Consider the following 22,589-nt stretch of genomic DNA (forward strand, 5'->3'; position numbering starts at 1 on the left):
TCATGCCATGGGTGTATTTGCCTTTAAACATGAGTAAATTAGCTTAAATGCTAACATGCTAACGGCTACCATGCTAGCACCTAGCAACGTAGCATCAAGTCCAAAAAGTGTCCAGGCAGTCCAATAGTGTCCCCACATCATTCCATGTATTTGACTTTAGACAAGAGTAAATTAGCTAAAGTCTAACATGCTAACCGTTACCATGCTAGGACCTAGCAAGAGAGCCTCATGTTTAAAAAGTGCGAAGGCTGTCCGATAACCTCTCTCCATCATGCCATGTGTGTATTGGCCTTTAGACATGAGTAAATTAGCTTAAATGCTAAAATGCTAATGGCGACCATGATAGCACGTAGCAAGATAGCTTCAGGTCCCAAAAGTGTTAAAGCAGTCACACAGTGTCCCCACATCATGACGAGTGTGTAGTTGCCTTTAAACATGAGTAAATTAGCTTAAATGCTAACATGCTAACGGCTACCATGCTGGCACCTGGCAAGAGTGCCTCAAGTTTAGAAAGTGCCAAGGTTGTCCTATAACCTCCCTACATCATGCCATGTGCCTATTTGCCTGTAGACATGAGTAAAATAGCTTAAATGCTAACATGCTAACGGCTACCATGTTAGTACCTAGCAAGAGGGTTTCAAGTTTAGAAACTGCCAAGGTTGTCCTATAACCTCCCTACATCATGCCATGTGTCTATTTGCCTGTAGACATGAGTAAATTACCTTAAATGCTAACATGCTAACGGCTAGCACCTAGCAAGAGAGCCTCAAGTTTAGAAAGTGCCAAGGTTGTCCTATAACCGCCGTACATCATGCCATGTGTGTATTTGCCTTTAGAAATGAGTAAATTAGCTTAAATGCTAACATGCTAACGGCTAACATGCTAGCACCTAGCAAGAGAGTCCCAAGTTTAGAAAGTGCCAAGGTTTTCCTATAACCTCCCTACATCATGCCATGTGTGTATTTGCCTTTAGACATGAGTAAGTTAGCTTAAATGCTAACATGCCAACAGCTACCATGCTAGCACCTAGCAAGAGGGCCTCAAGTTTAGAAACTGCCAAGGTTGTCCGATAACCTCCCTACATCATGCCATATGTGTATTTGCCTTTAAACGTCAGTAAATTAGCTTAAATGCTAACATGCTAACAGTGATAATGCTAGCACTTAGCAAGAGAGCCTTACATTAAAAAAGTGCCTGGGTTGTCCTGTAACCTCCCTAAATCATGCCATGTGTGTATTATCCTTTAGACATGAGTAAATTAGCTTAAATGCTAACATGCTAACGGCTACACTGCTAGCACCTAGCAAGATGGCTTCAAGTTTAGAAACTACAAAGGTTGTCCTATAACCTCCCTATATCATGCCATGTGTGTATTTGCCTTTAAATATGAGTAAATTAGCTTAAATGCTAACATGCTAACAGTTATCATGCTAGCACCTAGTAAGAGAGCCTCAAGTTTAGAAAGTGCCAAGGTTGTCCTATAACCTCCCGACATCATGCCATGTGTGTATTTGCCTTTAGACATGAGTAAATTAACTTAAATGCTAACATGCTAACGGCTACCATGCTAGCACCTAGCAAGAGAGCCTCAAGTTTAGAAAGTGCCAAGGTTGTCCTATAACCTCCCGACATCATGCCATGTGTGTATTTGCCTTTAAACGTGAGTAAATTAGCTTAAATGCTAACATGCTAACAGTCGTCATGCTAGCACCTAGCAAGAGAGTCTCAACTTTAGAAAGTGCCAAGGTTGTCCTATAACCTCCCTACATCATGCCATGTGTGTATTTGCCTTTAGACATGAGTAAATTAGCTTAAATGCTAACATGCTAACGGGTACCATGCTAGCACCTAGCAAGAAATTCCCAAGTTTAGAAAGTGCCATGGTTGTCCTATAACCTCCCTGCATCATGCCATGGGTGTATTTGCCTTTAAACATGAGTAATTTAGCTTAAATGCTAACATGCTAACAGTAATCATGCTAGCACCTAGCAAGAGGGCCTCAAGTTTAGAACGTACCATGGTTGTCCTATAACCTCCCTACATTATACAATGTGTGCATTTGGCTTTAGACATGAGTAAATTAGCTTAAATGCTAACATGCTAACAGTCATGCTAGCTCCTAGCAAGAGAGCCTCGAGGTTAGAAAGTGCCAAGGTTGTCCTATAACCTCCCTACACCATGCCATGTGTGTATTATCCTTTAGACATGAGTAAATTAGCTTAAATGCTAACATGCTAACGGCTACCATGCTAGCACCTAGCAAGAGGGCCTCAAGTTCAGAAACTGCCGAGGTTGTCCTATAACCTTCCTGCATCATGCCATGTGTGTATTTGCCTTTAGACATGAGTAAATTAGCTTAAACGCTAACATGCTAACAGTCATTATGCTAGCACCTAGCAAGAAAGCCTCTAGTTTAGAAAGTGCCAAGGTTGTCCTATAACCTCCCTACATCATGCCATGTTTGTATTTGCCTTTAGACATGAGTAAATTAGCTTAAATGCTAACATGCTAACAGTCATCATGCTAGCACCTAGCAAGAGAGCCTCAAGTTTAGAAAGTGCCAAGGTTGTCCTATAACCTCCCCACATCATGTCATGTGTGTATTTGCCTTTAGACATGAGTAAATTAGCTTAATTGCTAACATGCTAACATGCTAGCAATTAGCATTTAGCCACACAGAGAGTTCAGAAGTTTATCTCAAAAATTAGCCATCAATCACGTTTCTGCGCGGCCGTATGGCTGAGCTACAAGGCTGTGAAATGTCTGTAAATTCTCAGTTTTTCTCTGCCATGTGCTGTTCTAAAAATAGAAAGGGTATACCTAATCTAGTGGCCCATTTTTTAACGTTTCGGTTAATAGCGTCGCCATGGTTACACAAAACGTTCCAAAAACTAAATACCGCTGTAGTCCCGAGCGCCACGATTCCGGCGGTGTAACATGTGTGGGGGTCCTTCTTGCGGTTTTGGCCGCATTACGCACGCAAAAAAGGGAAGATTAAGATATACGGAATAATAATAACTAGAAAATTCCCGCGGAAATTTTGATGGACTGGCCACCTGTGCTGTGAACCTCGGGCCCGGTGTGCCAACGGCTACCGCGGTAGCACCTAGCAAGAAAGCCTCAAGTACGGAAAAGGTTGATGCAGTCCCATAGTGTCACCGCATCATGCCAAGTGTGTATTTGTCTTTAAACTTAAGTAAATTAGGTAAAATGCTAACATGCTAACGGGTACCATGCTAGCACCTAGCAAGAGAGCGTCAACTTTAGAAAGTGCCAAGGTTGTCCTATAACCTCCCTGCATCATGCCATGGGTGTATTTGCCTTTAGAATTGAGTAAATTAGCTTAAATGCTAACATGCTAACAGTCATCATGCTAGCACCTAGCAAGAGGGCCTCAAGTTCAGAAACTGCCATGGTTGTCCTATAACCTCCCTACATCATGCCATGTGTGTATTTGCCTTTATACATGAGTAAATTAGCTTAAATGCTAACATGCTAACGGCTACCATGCTAGCACCTAGCAAGAGGGCCTCAAGTTTAGAAACTGCCAAGGTTGTCCTATAACCTCCCTACATCATGCCATATGTGTATTTGCCTTTAAACGTGAGTAAATTAGCTTAAATGCTAACATGCTAACAGCCATCATGCTAGCACCTAGCAAGAGAGCATCAAGTTGAAAAAGTGCCAAGGTTGTCCTATAACCTCCCTACATCATGCCATGTGTGTATTTGCCTTTAGACATGAGTAAATTAGCTTAAATGCTATCATGCTAACGGGTACCATGCTAGCACCTAGCAAGAGAGTCCCAAGTTTAGAAAGTGCCAAGGTTGTCCTATAACCTCCCTACATCATGCCATGTGTGTATTTGCCTTTAGACATGAGTAAATTAGCTTAAATGCTAACATGCTAATGGCTACCATGCTAGCACCTAGCAAGAGAGCCTCAAGTTTAGAAAGTGCCAAGGTTGTCCTATAACCTCCCTGCATTATGCCATGTGTGTATTTGCCTTTAAACATGAGTAAATAGCATGAATGCTAACATGCTAGCAATTAGCATGCTCGCACCTAGCAAGAGGGCCTCAAGTTTACAAAGTACCAAGGTTGTCCTATAACCTCCCTACATCATGCCATGTGTGTATTTGCCTTTAGACATAAGTAAATTAGCTTAAATGCTAACATGCTAACGGCTACCATGCTAGCACCTAGCAAGAGGCCCTCAAGTTCAGAAACTGCCATGGTTGTCCTATAAACTTCCTGCATCATGCCATGTGTGTATTTGCCTTTACACATGAGTAAATTAGCTTAAATGCTAACATGCTAACAGTCATCAGGCTAGCACCTAGCAAGTCAGCCTCAAGTTTAGAAAGTGCCAAGGTTGTCCTGTAACCTCCCTACATCATGTCATGTATGTTTTTGCCTTTAAATGTCAGTAAATTAGCTGAAATGCTAACATGCTAACAATCATTTTGCTAGCACCTAGCAAGAGAGCCTCAAGTTTAGAAAGTGCCAAGGTTGTCCTATAACCTCCCTACATCATGCCATGTGTGTATTTGCCTTTAAATGTGAGTAAATTAGCGTAAATGCTAACATGCTAACAATCATCATGCTAGAACCTAGCAAGAGAGCTTCAACTTTAGAAAGTGCCAAGGTTGTCCTATAACCTCCCGACATCATGCCATGTGTGTATTTGCCTTTAGACATGAGTAAATTAGCTTAAATGCTAACATGCTAACAGGTACCATGCTAGCACCTAGCAAGAGAGCCTCAACTTTAGAAAGTGCCAAGGTTGTCCTATAACCTCCCTGCATCATGCCATGGGTGTATTTGCCTTTAGACATGAGTAAATAAGCTTAAATGTTAACATGCTAACAGTCATCATGCTAGCACCTAGCAAGAGGGCCTCAAGTTTAGAAACTGCCAAGGTTGTCCTATAACCTCCCTACATCATGCCATGTGTGTATTTGCCTTTAAATGTGAGTAAATTAGCTTAAATGCTAACATGCTAACAGTCGTCATGCTAGCACCTAGCAAGAGAGCCTCAAGTTTGGAAAGTGCCAAGGTTGTCCTATAACCTCCCTACATCATGCCATGTGTGTATTTGCCTTTTATACATGAGTAAATTAGCTTAAATGTTAACATGCTAACGGCTACCATGCTAGCACCTAGCAAGAGAGCCTCAAGTTTAGAAAGTGCCAAGGTTGTCCTATAACCTCCCTACATCATGCCATGTGTGTATTTGCCTTTAAACGTGAGTAAATTAGCTTAAATGCTAACATGGGAACAGTCATCATGCTAGCACCTAGCAAGAGAGCCTCAACTTTAGAAAGTGCCAAGGTTGTCCTATAACCTCCCTACATCATGCCATGTGTGTATATGCCTTTAGACATGAGTAAATTAGCTTAAATGCTAACATGCTAACGGCTACCATGCTAGCACCTAGCAAGAGAGCCTCAACTTTAGAAAGTGCCAAGGTTGTCCTATAACCTCCCTGCATCATGCCATGGGTGTATTTGCCTTTAAACATGAGTAAATTACCCAGCCAACATTTTTATGTGGGGCCCAAGTGGGTACAAAGTGGGCTAAATAATGGGCCCTATGTGGGGTTCTCAGATCACACCCATATGGGATTGTCCGCGGGTTCCATATTGGCCCTCAAAGAATTGCCCATTTGGGTTCAAGGTAGGATTACACCAGGGTTTATGTGGGCCCCAACTGGGCAAAACAGACAATATTCCACCTTGGTCCCAGGTTTAAATCCTATGTGGGACCTACATGGGGACAGTATGGCCTGAATTATGGGATGCAAGTGGGATTGTCCATGGGTTCCATATTGGCCCTCAAAGAATTGCCCATGTGGGTTCAAGGTGGGATTACACCAGGTTTTATGTGGGCCCCAGCTGGGCAAAACAGACAAGATCCCACCTTGGTCCTTGCTTTAAATCCTAAGTGGGACCTACATGGGGACAGTATGGCGTGAATTATGGGATGCAAGTGGGATTGTCCACGGGTTCCATATTCGCCCACAAGGAATTGCCCATGTGGGTTTAAGATAGGATTACACCAGGTTTTAGGTGGGCCCCAGCTGGGCAAAACAGACAAGATCCCAACTTGGTCCCAGCTTTAAGTCCTATGTGGGACCTACATGCGGATAGTATGAGCTGAAACATGGGTTGCAAGTGGGATAGTCTGTAGGTTGGAGTTGGGCTCCGACTGGGCAAGATATGCTAGACCCATTTGGGTCCCAGATTGTAGTCCTATGGCCCAACATGGGGACAACATGAGCTAAAACATGAGTTGCTAGTGGGATAGCAAGATGGGTTTAGCCCCACCTTGGCCCCAGCTTTAAGTTTCCTGGTCTATATGCTACTCCACTGACCGAAATGAAAAGATGTGAATAATTTTCAAATAAAACCTTTCAACCTTTTATTTATGAATATTTCAGTTTTCCAACAAAACAATTAAGATAATTACTAATCAGAATACCATATATTACAAGTTATTTACAAGAAAACCACCAAAACAATGTAATGGAAAAAGGTAAACTAAACTTCACAGTGAATTTCAACTGCAAGTTAACAGCGTAACTGTACTCAAAACTAAACTCAACCAAACTGAAAATTGCACTCACTCATATTCTACCACTGATTTTGGCACTGGCTGTCTTGAGGCCCTGCGTCCTCCTCTGTCTCTTGCCCCAGTGAACCATTTTGACAGTGCCCGCTCTGCTTCCTGCTGGTTCACCTGTGCTGTCAGCGAATTCTTCTTGAGAGCCTCTGTAAAACAAATTTGGTTGACAGTATGAGAGCTATGAACATTAAAAACACTCTCTTTAAACACAGATAAACCGATATGTCGCATTTGTCCAAAAGGAGTCACAAGAAGCAGGGGAACACCACTAACGTACATGCTCACCTGAAATGACACTATCCTGTTCAGTTTTCCCAACTGGCGAAACAATACCCCTGGAGGTGAAACAGACCATTCGTCCAGACAGCTAACACTTACTGAGGCTTTTGATCGGCAAAGTAAAGTGTGGCTCGCTATACTATCGCAAAATAAATGAAACCATTAAATACGGTTGAAAAGCCCTCATTTTGTAAAATGTTAGAAATGTTTAATAAATACTTAGTTAAAGATTATTGCATTTGATACCATGTACTTGCTTTATGTCATAAAAATAATGAAAAAACTATCTCTGAACGTCAGTCAAGCAAGTGACAGACGGGTACACCAGTAGTCCCATCTAGTGTATTAAATGTACACTACACCTCATGATCTATGATAAATGTCATAAAAAAATATGATGATATTATCGCATATTGCCGACATTTTGTAGCAAAATGATCAACCAGCAACATTCGTTATATTTGCCATATATACTTGCCATATTTTGATTATTTAAAACATTAACAAAACTTCTTTCCTTGGCCGATTGATTTCACATTGGGCATACTTGACTACTTCCGTCAATAACAGCAGAATAGATACAGCAAAAAGACTTCCAATGTCCACACTCTTTGGGATCGCTGTGTTCCACAACAAGATGAGTGCTCCATTCCTCAGGTAAAAACCGCTGGCAGCAAATGGTGCTGAGTCTTTGTAGCGCAATTGAGAGTGTGGTATTCACTCTTCCATCTGTGAGTGATGCTGTGACTAGCAAGGAGACGTTTTATACACGTCACTTATAGGAATGGAACATTGTTACCATATTTTTTAGGGGTTTTTTGTGAGGTCTTTAGCATAATAATTTCTTTCCTCTCATTTTTCCAACTGATGGAAATCCCTAATGGCAATGGGGAACTTTAATCCCTGCAGATGGAACGTTTTTTCAACAAAAGAACGTCTACTGATATCTACTGAAATGGACTTACCGTACACAACGTTGAAAAGACGCAGGTTCTTAAACATCCTTTTACCGTGACGGCCAAACATGTTGTACTCCAATGCCAGCTCATTTGACAGAATGTACTTCATCATTCGTCTTGTTGCATCATCAACACTTGTGCCCCCTATATCTGCCACCATGGCAACCTATGGATGAGAGCCAAAAGGAGACACAAAGGATTACATTAACTGCTAAGACAATAAGCGTCAAAGATTTAATATTGAGCCAGAAAGTCAACTAACCGTTGGAAATGAACTGTAGCCTTTATGTAATTTAGTATCATGTAATACATATTTTTATTTTGTGGGCAAATTTGAGGAAAGGTTTTAAAGAAAACTTACAACACCAGACGTGAGACTGCGGTCCCCAAGTTTCTCCTCAAGAGCCTCAACATCTGCTTGACTTTGGAGCGGGAAGACGACACCATCAGGAACCTCCATCACAGATGCATCTTGTTTCTTCAAGAGGACATTCAGCATCTTCCCATGGACCTTCTGAGTCTCCTTAATTTCCTCGAGAAGTGTCAGAATTTTTGTGAACATGGCTTCACAATTGTGGCAATTGTTTGCAACCCTCTGGAGAGTGGAACCGGTCCCTCGCTGGGCAGTGGGGCTGGTGACTTCCTGAACAGTGGGGCTGGCAACTCGCTGGGCAGTGGGGCTGGCAACTCGCTGGGCAGTGGGGCTGGCAACTCGCTGGACAGTGGGGCTGGCAACTCCCTGGGCAGTGGAGCTGGTGATCCATCTGGTCGTTTTCTTTGTTGCTAGCCCAAGGAGTTTTTCTGGGGGAGTGGGTGGAAGTTCCTCCTCTGAATCACTTGATACTCGTTGCTTGCTCTGTTTTACCCTGGAGAGGTATATGGAGGAATATGAATTTGTAAACCATAACTGCTACCCCAATTATGGAAATGACCTTTTAACGTCTATTACACCACCAACACCTACTTTCTCTTTATCACGACATCTTCGGTGTCAGTCAGGTCTGATGTATACTCAGCTTGATGTAGCTTTACCCTGGCCTCTGCATAAGTGGCTGTAAAATATAATGACAAAATAAAACCAGTGAAGCAGACATCAAAATATAACTAGCGTTTCATAGACATTTAGAATACGTATAATGAATCACAAAATTCACAATTTGGATCACATCACAGTTTTGAGTCACGATTCAAATATTTTTTTTCCGATCAGGACATGAGAAGAAAAGGATAGATTAGAGTTGACTGTCTGTAGTTTTTACAATGGTAAATATAATGTGAAAAAAACGACATTACGTCATCTTGGAAAGCAAGTTCTAACAATGAAAGAATAGAGAACAGGCTGGATAGGTGTAAGATATGCTAACACAATGGTTATTCAACTACACCAAAAATAAACATGAACAGAAAAAGTGTCCAGTGTTTATGTAACATAAACAGTTTTAAATAAACAGTCGATGTGGAGTATAAAGTCGCAGGAATAGCCAATCTATGAAAAAATTTGTTAAAGAGAAAGTTAATGAGAAATCAAAGTTACCTGCATTTCCCATCACTCGCACATTACAGACAATCCAGTTTTGAGCTGGTGGTGTGCACTCTTTCACGGCCTTGGTCACATTTTGGAATGTGGCTGGTGGCCACCAGCATAATTTTCTTTCAGTGTCCACGAACCACTCTGACGGAACGATGTCCACCTTCTTGTAGCCATCAGTGTCAACTTCATCCACAAACTCGACCACACTGAATGAGGGCATTCTGCAAAATTCATTGTGTTATATGCAGTGTAGCTGAGGCAAAGCCACAAACATTTTGCACAAAGGCAATAATATCAGTGGTTTTGTGAAGTCTGTCACTGGAGCACTGGCAAGCTGACCAGACAGTTTTGATAGTAAATATACTCCAAGACATGTCGAATCAATGGGGTAGCTGAAAAAACATGCCCCTGTCTCAAAAAGTTCATACACTACATGTGTTTCTGCTGCAGAATGTACAATGTTCCTCACAATTGCAACTCTGCCCCCCAGTTCAAAACAATTACAACCATGGGAGTTTGAGATTATTGTGCCTTTGAGTTTATATAGTTTATATTGAACACTCTGATGCATGGAAAAATCCTTTGGCAGTGGTCCGCAGGCATGGGGCTGTTTCAGTTCAACACCTTCAGGCATGTCTTTTGACATGTGAGAAAGTAATTGCCTTTCATAGACACGTCTGACAATTTGTTGCACAGGACCCTGTGGTCTTCTCACCATTTTTTTCAACTGTCCCAAATAATTCTCAAAAGGAAAACATGACACTGAATCAAGAGGGCCATATTTTTCAGCATCATCAGCTAAATGTATGAGACTGTGTGTATTGTTAACCAGAAATTGAGTCCCATATATCTTAGCAAAGGCAGTAACAAATAATCTTAACAATTTTCTGGCAAAACCACAGAACTCTCTACACAAAGGAGACAGAAGTATTCTCATTGCACATGACAAAACCAGGAAATTTCTGTAATGTTTACTGGGCAATCTTTGAAAAAGCACAACTGGCCCTGTATACAATAGGAACTGCCTGAATTCTGTAGCCTTCCACTGACTATATTCAGACAAAGATCTTGGCTTTCTGCTGAAGCACCGGGGTAAGCTTCGTCTACAAAGTTTCAAGTGATCAGAGATGGCGGAAAGAACAGAAGTCGGAACCCGACATTGCAATGGCCCCTTAAACCACAGAGCAATCAATTTACGCACAATGCCCAAGCAAACTAAATGCATGTAGTCCAGAGGAAAATCAGAAACCATGCCAATGCCTAGCCCTTGGAGAGGTGATTTAGAGTGGTGGTGGTCTTCGTCAGACATTTGTTCAAACTGAGTGTCTGTCCTCAGGCTGGAATCCATCTCTGGAAACACAACTCTGCTGTTAACATAAACGCCATACTGTGTGCAACGCTCACAAGAACTATAGCCACTGTGACCTTTGATACATTTTAAAAAAGCTCTTGCTGGAGTGTCACAAATAAAAGCATCTGGAAGTGGGACATTGTACCGTTTCCCACTTAACCACCAGTAGTTGTGATGGCTTTCAAATCTTGAATAAAATCATGCATGTAGTCGTTCACAGATTCAGGTTTACAGGGACCTGCATATACACCTATGATAAATACTTTTGCTTTTTGTAGCTCAACTATTTGGCCTAAAATAGGCCACAGCTGCATATTTGAGCTCCTTGAAAGAGGCAGCCCATCAACATTCACCCGGATAGTCAATGTGTCTGTTGTCAGTTCATGCTCATTTGTGTTTTTCAGTTCTGACAGTATTGCACTTGCAAGCCCAAAGTGGTAGTAACTTCCCTGTCCCATTTCTTTGACCTCAAAGTCTTTCATTGTACCAAGGAGAGTTCTGGGATCCTTGGGTACATCCAGACCTAGCTCCAAGAGTATTGCCAGTAACTCTGACAGTGCAGAATGAGACACCTGACGATTAGCTGCCCATTCAGCTAGTTTCACCTTCGCATCAGAGTGAGGTTGCTCTTCAGTAAAATCACGGACAGGATCCTCATCACAGTCAGACGACATGTACAAGTTATCATCACTGTCAAAGTCCAACTGCAGATTTAAAGCCTCATCAGGATTATTCTCCATATATTCCTCAACCTGCACATCCAGATCCACCGCCTGCACTCCTTCATCAGTCGCCTGCACTCCTTCATCAGCCACCTGCACTCCATCATCCGCCTGCACTCCTTCATCACCCGCCTGCACTCCTTCATCACCCGCCTGCACTCCTTCATCCGCTGGTTGCACCGGCTGGTCCACAGCCTCCATGGCAAGGGCCATTAAATGCTTCTGCACTCTACATTTGATTTTTCTCCTCCTCGTCCTTGAATTTCCATGGAAGCAATCCATTTCGCTAAAATACACAGGAGACCATAGTGTTTTCCACATGTCATGTGTAAAATTACTTATACCACATCATAATTTTGTTCGGTTGGTTTGAGGTAACTAGGCCTCCTGTGTAAACACAGCCCACTAAACAAAAATATAATGTAAACTGTAGGTCTAATCTAAAATCAAATTCAACTTTTAGCCTTTCAGGTGGCTTAACTTAACATCACTAAGTGGGGAAAGTACTCACTACTCAGTGGCTGAAATATTTTGTTTTTAATTCACAAGGAAACCTGGCTTTAAAATTAAGAAAAGCGGGGAAGAGGGGAACATTTTTTCAGAGAGGGATCTCTACATTACTTGGGGGTGCACAACGGTTAATATTGTTTCAGGAGTAACAACACTATTTAGCTAATTTAATTAAATATTGTGTCCATCATCAGCCTACCATCATGCACTTCACCTGGCCTATTACAATTTTGTAACTTGCGAATGCAGGAATATCAGAACTGAAAATGACAAATGAGCACAAACTGACAACATGTACATTGTGCAAATATGGCAAACTAATAAATTTAAATTACTTACGTGGCAAAGAACACTTTCTGGCGGTGTGATCTGGACAATTCTAAATGGGACAGGAAGACAATGGTTGAGAGAAGTTAACAAGGGGCACTTTCTATAATTATTGTTTTTGCACAGGTAAATGCTTTGTGGTTAACATTCACCCACCAACCATAAAATACAATTTCAGGTCAAATTCACAATTTTAGCACAAACTATATACTAGCTTTAACTGTATAGCCAGCCTAGATGTTGAACAATAGGTGACTTTTTTTCTCTCCAAGTTATTATGTCAGATGCACTCACACATATTAACTGACGAGATGATAATTAAACTCATTGAATCCCTAAATGCTACATATTAAGCTGTTAAGTAACACTCTCATAAACAAGACCAAAAAAAAGACAAAAATGTCAATATCTGCCACCATAGTACTACTGTACCTTTGTTTCTGTACTCTAGCAAGATATGTTCAAAGTTTGAGCAGCTCTGTCTATATAATAAGTTGTTTTCAATTCACCCACAGCAGTGACGAAATTCCCTCCAAAAAAATCCCACTCAAAATGAGCTTTCCAATCAAACCCACCTCACTTTGGAACCAGATTACTATCTGTCATAGACAGTGATTGGCAGAACGTTCAATGCTAAAACGCAATACTATATACATCAATATATACCCTCGACCAGTCGACTAATTACGTTTAATTAACTATAGCTGGTAGCTAAACTATTCGTTAGCTCGAAGGTTAGCCAAAACACTTGTAAGCTAGAGCATTAGCAGAGTTCAAACAGGCACTTTGCAAATTTCGCAGTGTCTTAGCTCGCAATATGTCTATGGTAATGATGGTTTAATACATGAATATTACATGATAGAGATAAAGATATGCTACTCACCAGTGACGAAAGCGCACTGTTGCTGCTGACTGTGGACTGACTGGACTGCTGCTGTCGGCGGGGTTTGGAAGAAATTCAAAATAAAAGCACGCGCGCCAAGTGACGGTTACGTACGATCTAAAAACGTATAATAACTTCACACCATTTGTCAGCAATATTCCTGCACATATGGAGCAAATTGCCAGCACATGTCAACTACAACAAAATATAATAATATTTATAATAATTCATAAAAACAGGACGGGGCTTTACAGTACAGTACAGTATCTACAGTTAATGTCTATAGTTACCGTATTATTAGGAAGATATAGTATTATATTATATATATATATATATACATATATATATATATATATATATATATATATATATATATATATATATATATATATATATATATATATATATATATACATATATATATGTTTAACTGGTATTTTGGTGTTTTTAAAGATGCAAACAACAAATGGAACAGCTGTTCAGCAGATAAAACACATAAAAACAACACAGCAAAGCTGTCTAAGCTTTGGCCTGTATAGCACAGGGTCATGTGCTTTAATAATATTAATAATAATGATGATGATAATAATCATAACAATACATTTTATTTGATGGTGCCTTTCAAGTCACCCAAGTCACCTTACAGAAACTAAAAGCCTACAATCACATCAAACATTATTAAATCCATCTATCTTATCTTCACTATGGTCGCGGGTATGCTGGAACCTATCCCAGCTGTCTGAGGCGGGGTACACCCTGGACTGGTGGCCAGCCAATCACAGGGCACATATAGACAAACAACCATTCACACTCACATTCATACCTATGGACAATTTGGAGTCGCTAATTAACCTAGCATGATTTTGGAATGTGGGAGGAAACCGGAGTACCCGGAGAAAACCCACCCACGCATGGGGAGAACATGCAAACTCCACACAGAGATGCCCAAGCGGAGAATCAAACCAAGGTCTTCCCGATCTCCTGTGTGGCCTATACATGCTAACCACTCATTATTAAAACATCAATCTAAAAAAAACAAGTGCAGGGCGCAATGTACAACAGTGAGTATATCAGTTTGACATTTGAATGTTGTGATGGAGTCTGATTGTTTGGGGAGGTGTAGTCTGGGTGCCGATAGCTGAAGGCTTGGGCACCTACGTGTAATAGTGGTTGTGGAAGGGGCTGTTTTTTTTCCCGTATCGTGGATACTGTATTGTACTGGGAGTCATTGAAGCTGGATGAGAATAGGGGAGATGCGTCAAACAATTTGTATGTAGCTGAGTTCTGAATAACTTGCAGTCTGTTGAGTTTGGCAGGGAGCCGGGTGAAGAAGGCATTGCAGTCGTTAATGCAGCAGTGAAGGAAGAGATTTTTAGGTGTGTTGTCCTGTGCTGACCCACCACATGGTTATATACCAATGGTTATACCACTTGTTTTGTACTTTTGAATGTAACTTGCTTCGCAGCTAATGTTGTGAGAAACGAACTAGAAGGTTGTGAGAAAAATGTTACCTTGAGGTGCCTGAGACAGAGGATGGAGGCGATGACTCCCCTCCTGCGGAGACAGGCTGGCCACCTGTTTTCGCACGAGCGAGCATATAAAGCATTTGTTTTCTCAATCCCGGTGAGAGTCTGCTGTGAACTGTGCACGAGTGTCCAGCTTTCGGTTTCCAGATTACTCTACCGGGGTTTTTGGCTCTCCGCCCTCTGTCAACGGTAAGGTACGCTATTCTGGATTCGAACTGTGTTGATTGGAGTGTTATGTGGGGGCATGGGGGTGACAGCTTGTGTCTAGCATAATAACTCATGATGGGAAAAGTTGTGAACTGCTGTGTGTTTTACCATTAAATATCATTAATGTACATACAGTCGTTGTTTGTGATCATTTCTCTGCTGCGATCTCTCCGGACCTGTAACAACCTATTTCACAAAACATTTGGCGTCACGAACCTGGAACTTTTTGAAAAGGAGAGACTCAGTGAGAGAAATGTTTAGGAAAAAGGAAAATAGTCCCGCCACGGAGAGCAGAGTTGTTCCGGGGTGGGGGGCAGTGCCGTGGAAGACGGTAGCTGATAAGTTGTTGCAAGCGGGGAGTTCTGGTCCGGAAGCATGGACAGAAAATATCGCTGGTGTTCCTAGGGTTGTGGTGAAACCCAAAGCTCCGCTTGGAGGAGCTGTTAAGACGGTAGCTGATAAGTTGTTGCAAGCGGGAAGTTCTGGTCCGGAAGCATGGACAGAAAATACCGCTGGTGTTCCTAGGGTTGTGGTGAAACCCAAAGCTCCGCTTGGAGGAGCTGTTAAGTGCATGTGGGCATGCGCGCAGGCATGGAAAATTCAGCCAGAAAAATATACTAGCCCGGAGCATGAAACGTTGAAACTAAGAGAACAAGTTGATAGAGTAAAAATAGAGAATCAGATGTTACAAACCAAAATAACATTGCTGGAGTGCAAAAAAGCTAATTTACAGCGGATGTGTGAGAAGGCTGTTGCTAGCACGAGGCATGTTACTCGCAAGCAGAGGAAAAATCTCAGGGGTGATGAGGTGAAAATACGAGCTTTTGTGATAAGTGGGGAGGATAATCCCGATGCCTGGGATCGAGAGGAGGATTGGGAGAAGTTTTTCCCTGATCTGTATCCTGACCCAGAGCAGGGGGAGGGTGATGGTGAGCTTCGTGTAGCTAGACCTGTACAGCGTCGGCGACGCGTACAAAGAGCGATGCCCCCTGCTGAGGAAAGGGTGACCGATGCTCAAGGTCAGCAGTTGTATGATGCACTGTGTAAATGGATGCGTGCCAATCCGCCACCAAGGGAGGAGGAGGTTGGTGTGCCTGTTAGAAGCTCTGATGATTCCGATTCAGACTCAACTACATCAGAAGGCGAACGGGAAAAGCATCAAATAGCTGCATTAAAGCGAGCACGCAAAGAAAGAAAAGAAAAGAGTAAGGCCAAAAAACAGAATCGGAAGGGGAGACAGAATAAGAACCCCTTTTCGGAAGGCGGTGGTCTTTACCCCTCCTTAGCCAAGTTTGAATAGGATGGGGGTCAAGCCCCGGAGGCAGCGGCCAAATTTGTACCCCGCTGGTCACAAGAAGACCCTAGGCCTCATGTAAATATGATTATTCATTGGAAAAGCTCAGATCAGGAAGTAAGAGCTTTAGTTGATACAAGGGCGGAGCCCACGATAATTTCAGGCAATCCTGCTAAATTCAAGGGACCGAAAATATCCATGATTGGACTGGGAGGAGCATGTGTTTTGTTTTTCAGTCACAGCCTGGTGGCGAGCGTTGGAGTGTGGATGTTGAGGCTGCTGGTGGGACGTCTGGCAGAAGGGGCCCGAGGATCATCGTACCATGGGGTCCCACCCAGGAGATGGCCATGTCGGTTGTTGGGGCACTCTCCTGGCTGTCCTGCCTGCATGCGGCCCAAGGAACGCCCACTCTTGGGTGACACCGGTGGAAGGAGCTCCTCGCTTGCCTCGCGTGGTTTGAGTGGGATGGAAGAACAGCACCAATAATCGCACGCAGGATAACTTCCGCTGCCCTGCGTGGTCCGTCTGCCAGACTGCAAACATCACCATGGACTGCGACCCCTACCAAGGACCACATGCATGGTCCATGATCCTGAGAACGGGATGCAACGTTACCATTGAAGCTGAAGTAAGCCTCTGTCGATTAACGGGAAATCCCTTCCTGACGGAATATCCCTTCACACTTCGTGAGGACGTATCATGCTCATCGACCAAGGGGACTCAATGGACGGTAACGTCAGGCGACACTGACATCTGGATTTCAAACTCAACTGAGATCACGGGACGCAGGTCAACAATCTGGGTCATTTTGGTAGTACCACCACATCAGCAGGTGACACACCCTATTCATTGGGAGATAAGGTTACCATCGATACCAACCTGCAAGCCACGAAGGAACAAACGAGCGTGGTATGATACACTGTTAGGGGGAACAGGAACTTTGTTAGGAATATTCAACACCATTGATGGGGAAGTGACACGATCTATGTTATCATCTACAGGTCAGGCGACAGCTCATGGGTTCCGCAGGGTGGCACAATGGATGCCTACCACTGTAGAAATACAGAAAGGGGGAGCTCATGTAGTAGACGCATTTCTGGGTTGGAACGTTGATATGTGGGATGCAACATCAGAAGTTTTACACAAGGTTGCAACGTTGAATAGTACCAAATGTAACTTGCAAATGCTTAATGCTAAAGTTCAGCAAGAACGTCTGTTGAGAACATTGACCTCCTCAGCAGTGCAGCCGTGGAGACACTTATGGAACATATCGAACCGCGTATGGATACAAGTTAAACCTAGCCTGACTCAGTGCAATGAAACACACTGTCAAGGGATGTGGTTGGAAGTAAATGTAACCCGACCCATGACCATATGCAGATATCGGATTTTGCCATTAATAGTGGGAAACCATTATTATTTCTTGAAAACGCATGGGGACTGGTTTAGTCCACAGACTAATCTGACTTATGATCGGGAAGGTTGTGACGTAATGGACAAGGGGACTGTATGCTTACAAATGCAAATATATTGAGACACATGTTTTACGAATGACACGGCACTGTGTGATTGGAATGTGGAGAAGCCTGAGGACTTGCTATATCAGGTAGGGCCCCACTCTATTTGTGTAGCAACAGTGAATCCACATCCCCAGTTGCCAACGACACCGTTTTCCGGATGTTTATGGGACGTGCATCTGTTTACCTGGCACAATCAATCGTTTCGATTGACAGATTTCAGTTGGACAAACCGACTGTCTACTGTGCAATGGCAAGCCCTATCGCTGCCTTGGCAGGTGGATCTGACACGCTTCAGCAGCGCACTGAACCGTTCAGAGACACTTAAGCATCTTGTTAAAACTCATTTGACAGATGTGTCCAGGTTGCAGGTGTCCACCATGATCGCCCGGAATGAGGTGGTACATGCCACCAGGACAATTGAGCAATCTTCGGCTCATCACTGGTGGGATATATTTACAGGAATGTCGATAACAGCACGACGACACTTAGTCCCTCCATTATTGGTTCTTATCATATGCTTAGCTTTACTAACGTTGGTTAACTTCTGCATGTTTTGGTATATTAGACGCACCCGAGCTATGTTGTCGCGACGCATTTATAACGCAGTTTCTTGAATTATGAAAATAGAACTATACGATGATTTGGGGCCGTTTGGGAGGGAAATAACAAAGATGTTTGTGAAAGCTGACCCTCCGGGTCATCATGCATCCTGGTGGCCAAGGCGTTCGGACCCCCTGCATTTTACGTTTCCTGATCGTATTTCTATGTATCAGTTTGTTATTGGGCACATGTTACACGGGAATCATGACATCATGGTGTTGTTGCTCCAGGGGGATGCCTATGTTAATTGGATGTTTGAAAATGAAGATGATCTACCTGAACGGTTTATCAATTAAGTGGTGGTTTCAGCTCAGGCCACAGGGTGGAGTGAAGGAAGAGATTTTTAGGTGTGTTGTCCTGTGCTGACCCACCACATGGTTATATACCAATGGTTATACCACTTGTTTTGTACTTTTGAATGTAACTTGCTTCGCAGCTAATGTTGTGAGAAACGAACTAGAAGGTTGTGAGAAAAATGTTACCTTGAGGTGCCTGAGACAGAGGATGGAGGCGATGACTCCCCTCCTGCGGAGACAGGCTGGCCACCTGTTTTCGCACGAGCGAGCATATAAAGCATTTGTTTTCTCAATCCCGGTGAGAGTCTGCTGTGAACTGTGCACGAGTGTCCAGCTTTCGGTTTCCAGATTACTCTACCGGGGTTTTTGGCTCTCCGCCCTCTGTCAACGGTAAGGTACGCTATTCTGGATTCGAACTGTGTTGATTGGAGTGTTATGTGGGGGCATGGGGGTGACAGCTTGTGTCTAGCATAATAACTCATGATGGGAAAAGTTGTGAACTGCTGTGTGTTTTACCATTAAATATCATTAATGTACATACAGTCGTTGTTTGTGATCATTTCTCTGCTGCGATCTCTCCGGACCTGTAACAACCTATTTCACAAAACAAGCAGGTAACAAATCATTAACCGGGATTTTGATGCTGAATTGGACAGTGATGGGCAGAGAATTTTTGGAGGGGGAAGAAGGCAGTCCAAGCTTGCACTCTGGCCACAGGAACAAGCACAGGAGAATTTATATTTGGTATCAAGGTGAGAATTTAACACAGCCTACTATAAATTACACCTGCCCTGAAACAAGTGTGGATTAATTGAAATATGCCAGCCTCAGCCCTCCAGAATCTTTAAGTCTCAAAATTCACTTCTGAGGTTGCGTCTTGTAGGAGTGTTTAAGTCCGAGACACTTTTGTTATTAAAAAAAAAGAGGATAGTCGTTTGCTAAATCCTGGGGCCAAGAGTGTGTGCCCAAACTTTGGGACCAGGTGTTCTAGGGCCCGAACTGCAGCCATTTAAAATTTGACACAATTTTTGCAAACTTAAGTTAGCATAATTGTAAAAAATACAAAAAATTAAATTATTGAAGCAACAGTGCTATCTATACTTCCATCTCATGCCCACTTTGTGGACTCATATCCCTTATAGGTCCCATATGGTCAGCCCACATGGGCTTCCTTTGTGGGACCCGTGTTACTGAAACCATATGGGGCCTGCACAAACCTGCCTACTTCAAGCCGATATCCACTTAGCCCACTCTTGTCACTTACAGGGCCCGCATGGGGAGCCTGTATGGGTTAACCATGTGGGCCCAAGGTGAAGGAACAATGTGGGGCCCAAGAAATGATACCCAGTCCTGACCCATGCCCACTCTGCCCACTTATATCACCTATGGGACCCATGGAGTTGGCCCACATGGGTTTTTCATGTGGGACTCATGTCAAGTTACGCATATGGGACCCATATAACTTGCCTACTTCCATCTCATGCCCACCTTGTGGACTCATATCCCCTATGGGACCCATGTGATCAGCCCACATGGGCTTCCTATATAGGACCCATGTTACTAAAACCGTATGAGGCCCACAAAACCTGCCCACTTCCAGCCAATGTCCACTTATCCACTCCTGTCACTTACAGGGCCCACATGGGATGCCCACGTGGGTTAACCATGTGGGCCACAGGTGAAGCAACAATGTGGGGCCCAAGAAATGGTACCCAGTCCTGACCCATGCCCACTCTGCCCACTTAGATCACCTATGGGACCCATGGAGTTGGCCCACATGGGTTTTTCATGTGGGGCTCATGTCAAATTACCCATATTGGACCCACATAACTCGCCTACTTCCATCTCATGCCCACTTTGTGGACACACAACGCTTATGGGACCCATATGGTTACCCCACATGGGCTTCCTATATAGGACCAATGTTATTGAAACCATATGGGGCCCAGACATTTTGCCCAGTTCAAACCCATGCCCACTCAGTACCCATGCGGCCCCTTTGATACCCATATGGGGCCCACATGTGCATGTTGGCTGGGTAGCTTAAATGCTAACATGCTAACAGTCGTCATGCTAGCACCTAGCAAGAGGGCCTCAAGTTTGGAAAGTGCCAAGGTTGTCCTATAACCTCCCTACATCATGCCATGTGTGTATTTGCCTTTAGACATGAGTAAATTAGCTAAAATGCTGACATGCTAACGGCTAACATGCTAGCACCTAGCAAGAAATTCCCAAGTTTAGAAAGTGCCATGGTTGTCCTATAACCTCCCTGCATCATGCCATGGGTGTATTTGCCTTTAAACATGAGTAATTTAGCTTAAATGCTAACATGCTAACAGTCATCATGCTAGCACCTAGCAAGAGGGCCTCAAGTTTAGAACGTACCATGGTTGTCCTATAACCTCCCTACATCATACAATGTGTGCATTTGGCTTTAGACATGAGTAAATTAGCTTAAATGCTAACATGCTAACAGTCATGCTAGCTCCTAGCAAGAGAGCCTCGAGGTTAGAAAGTGCCAAGGTTGTCCTATAACCTCCCTACACCATGCCATGTGTGTATTATCCTTTAGACATGAGTAAATTAGCTTAAATGCTAACATGCTAACGGCTACCATGCTAGCACCTAGCAAGAGGGCTTCAAGTTCAGAAACTGCCGAGGTTGTCCTATAACCTTCCTGCATCATGCCATGTGTGTATTTGCCTTTAGACATGAGTAAATTAGCTTAAACGCTAACATGCTAACAGTCATTATACTAGCACCTAGCAAGAAAGCCTCTAGTGTAGAAAGTGCCAAGGTTGTCCTATAACCTCCCAACATCATGCCATGTGTGTATTTGCCTTTAGACATGAGTAAATTAGCTTAAATGCTAACATGCTAACAGTCATCATGCTAGCACCTAGCAAGAGAGCCTCAAGTTTAGAAAGTGCCAAGGTTGTCCTATAAACTCCCCACATCATGTCATGTGTGTATTTGCCTTTAGACATGAGTAAATTAGCTTAATTGTTAACATGCTAACATGCTAGCAATTAGCATTTAGCCACACAGAGAGTTCAGAAGTTTATCTAAAAAATTAGCCATCAATCACGTTTCTGCGCGGCCGTATGGCTGAGCTACAAGGCTGTGAAATGTCTGTAAATTCTCAGTTTTTCTCTGCCATGTGCTGTTCTAAAAATAGAAAGGGTATACCTAATCTAGTGGCCCATTTTTTAACGTTTCGGTTAATAGCGTCGCCATGGTTACACAAAATGTTCCAAAAACTAAATACCGCTGTAGTCCCGAGCGCCACGATTCCGGCGGTATAACATGTGTGGGGGTCCTTCTTGCGGTTTTGGCCGCATTACGCGCGCAAAAAAGGGAAGATTAAGATATACGGAATAATAATAACTAAACAGCAATAACAATATGGGCTGGCTCAGTAGCCAGCCCATAGACTGCTACTGCAAGTAGCAGTCTATGGGCTACTGAGCTACTGAGCCAGCCCATAGACTGCTGTAGCAGTCTATGGGCTGGCTACTGAGCCAGTCCATAACTAGAAAATTCCCACGGAAATTTTGATGGACTGGCCACCTGTGCTGTGAACCTTGGGCCCGCCGTAGCACCTAGCAAGAAAGCCTCAAGTACGGAAAAGGTTGATGCAGTCCCATAGTGTCCCCACATCATGCCAAGTGTGTATTTGCCTTTGAACTTGAGTAAATTAGCTAACATGATAACGGCTACCGTGCTAACACGTAGCAAAACAGCCTCAGGTCCTGAAAAGTTTGGGGCAGTCCTACAGTGTCCCCACATCATGCCATGTGTGTATTTTCCTTTAGACATGAGTAAATTAGGTAAAATGCTAACATGCTAACAGTCATCATGCTAGCACCTAGCAAGAGGGCCTCAACTTTAGAAAGTGCCAAGGTTGTCCTATAACCTCCCTGCATCATGCCATGGGTGTATTTGCCTTTACACATGA

The 22,589-nt window shown here is 43.1% G+C and overlaps 1 long non-coding RNA gene across 1 annotated transcript; it reads right to left on the reverse strand.

Annotated features, from left to right (window-relative positions):
* Positions 1 to 8,635: 8,635 nt before the first annotated feature.
* On the reverse strand, positions 8,636 to 12,353 carry LOC144902094 (uncharacterized). The gene is made up of 4 exons (XR_013630351.1): positions 12,318 to 12,353; positions 9,399 to 9,616; positions 8,829 to 8,916; positions 8,636 to 8,730 (listed from the first exon to the last, which is right to left on the reverse strand). It is a non-coding gene; the product is annotated as an uncharacterized LOC144902094 (long non-coding RNA).
* Positions 12,354 to 22,589: the final 10,236 nt, after the last annotated feature.

Source organism: Doryrhamphus excisus, linkage group LG19 (genome assembly GCF_037039965.1).
Source record: "Doryrhamphus excisus strain RoL-2023G ecotype Guam linkage group LG19, RoL_Dexc_Guam_v1.1, whole genome shotgun sequence".
Taxonomy (NCBI): Eukaryota; Metazoa; Chordata; class Actinopteri; order Syngnathiformes; family Syngnathidae; genus Doryrhamphus; species Doryrhamphus excisus.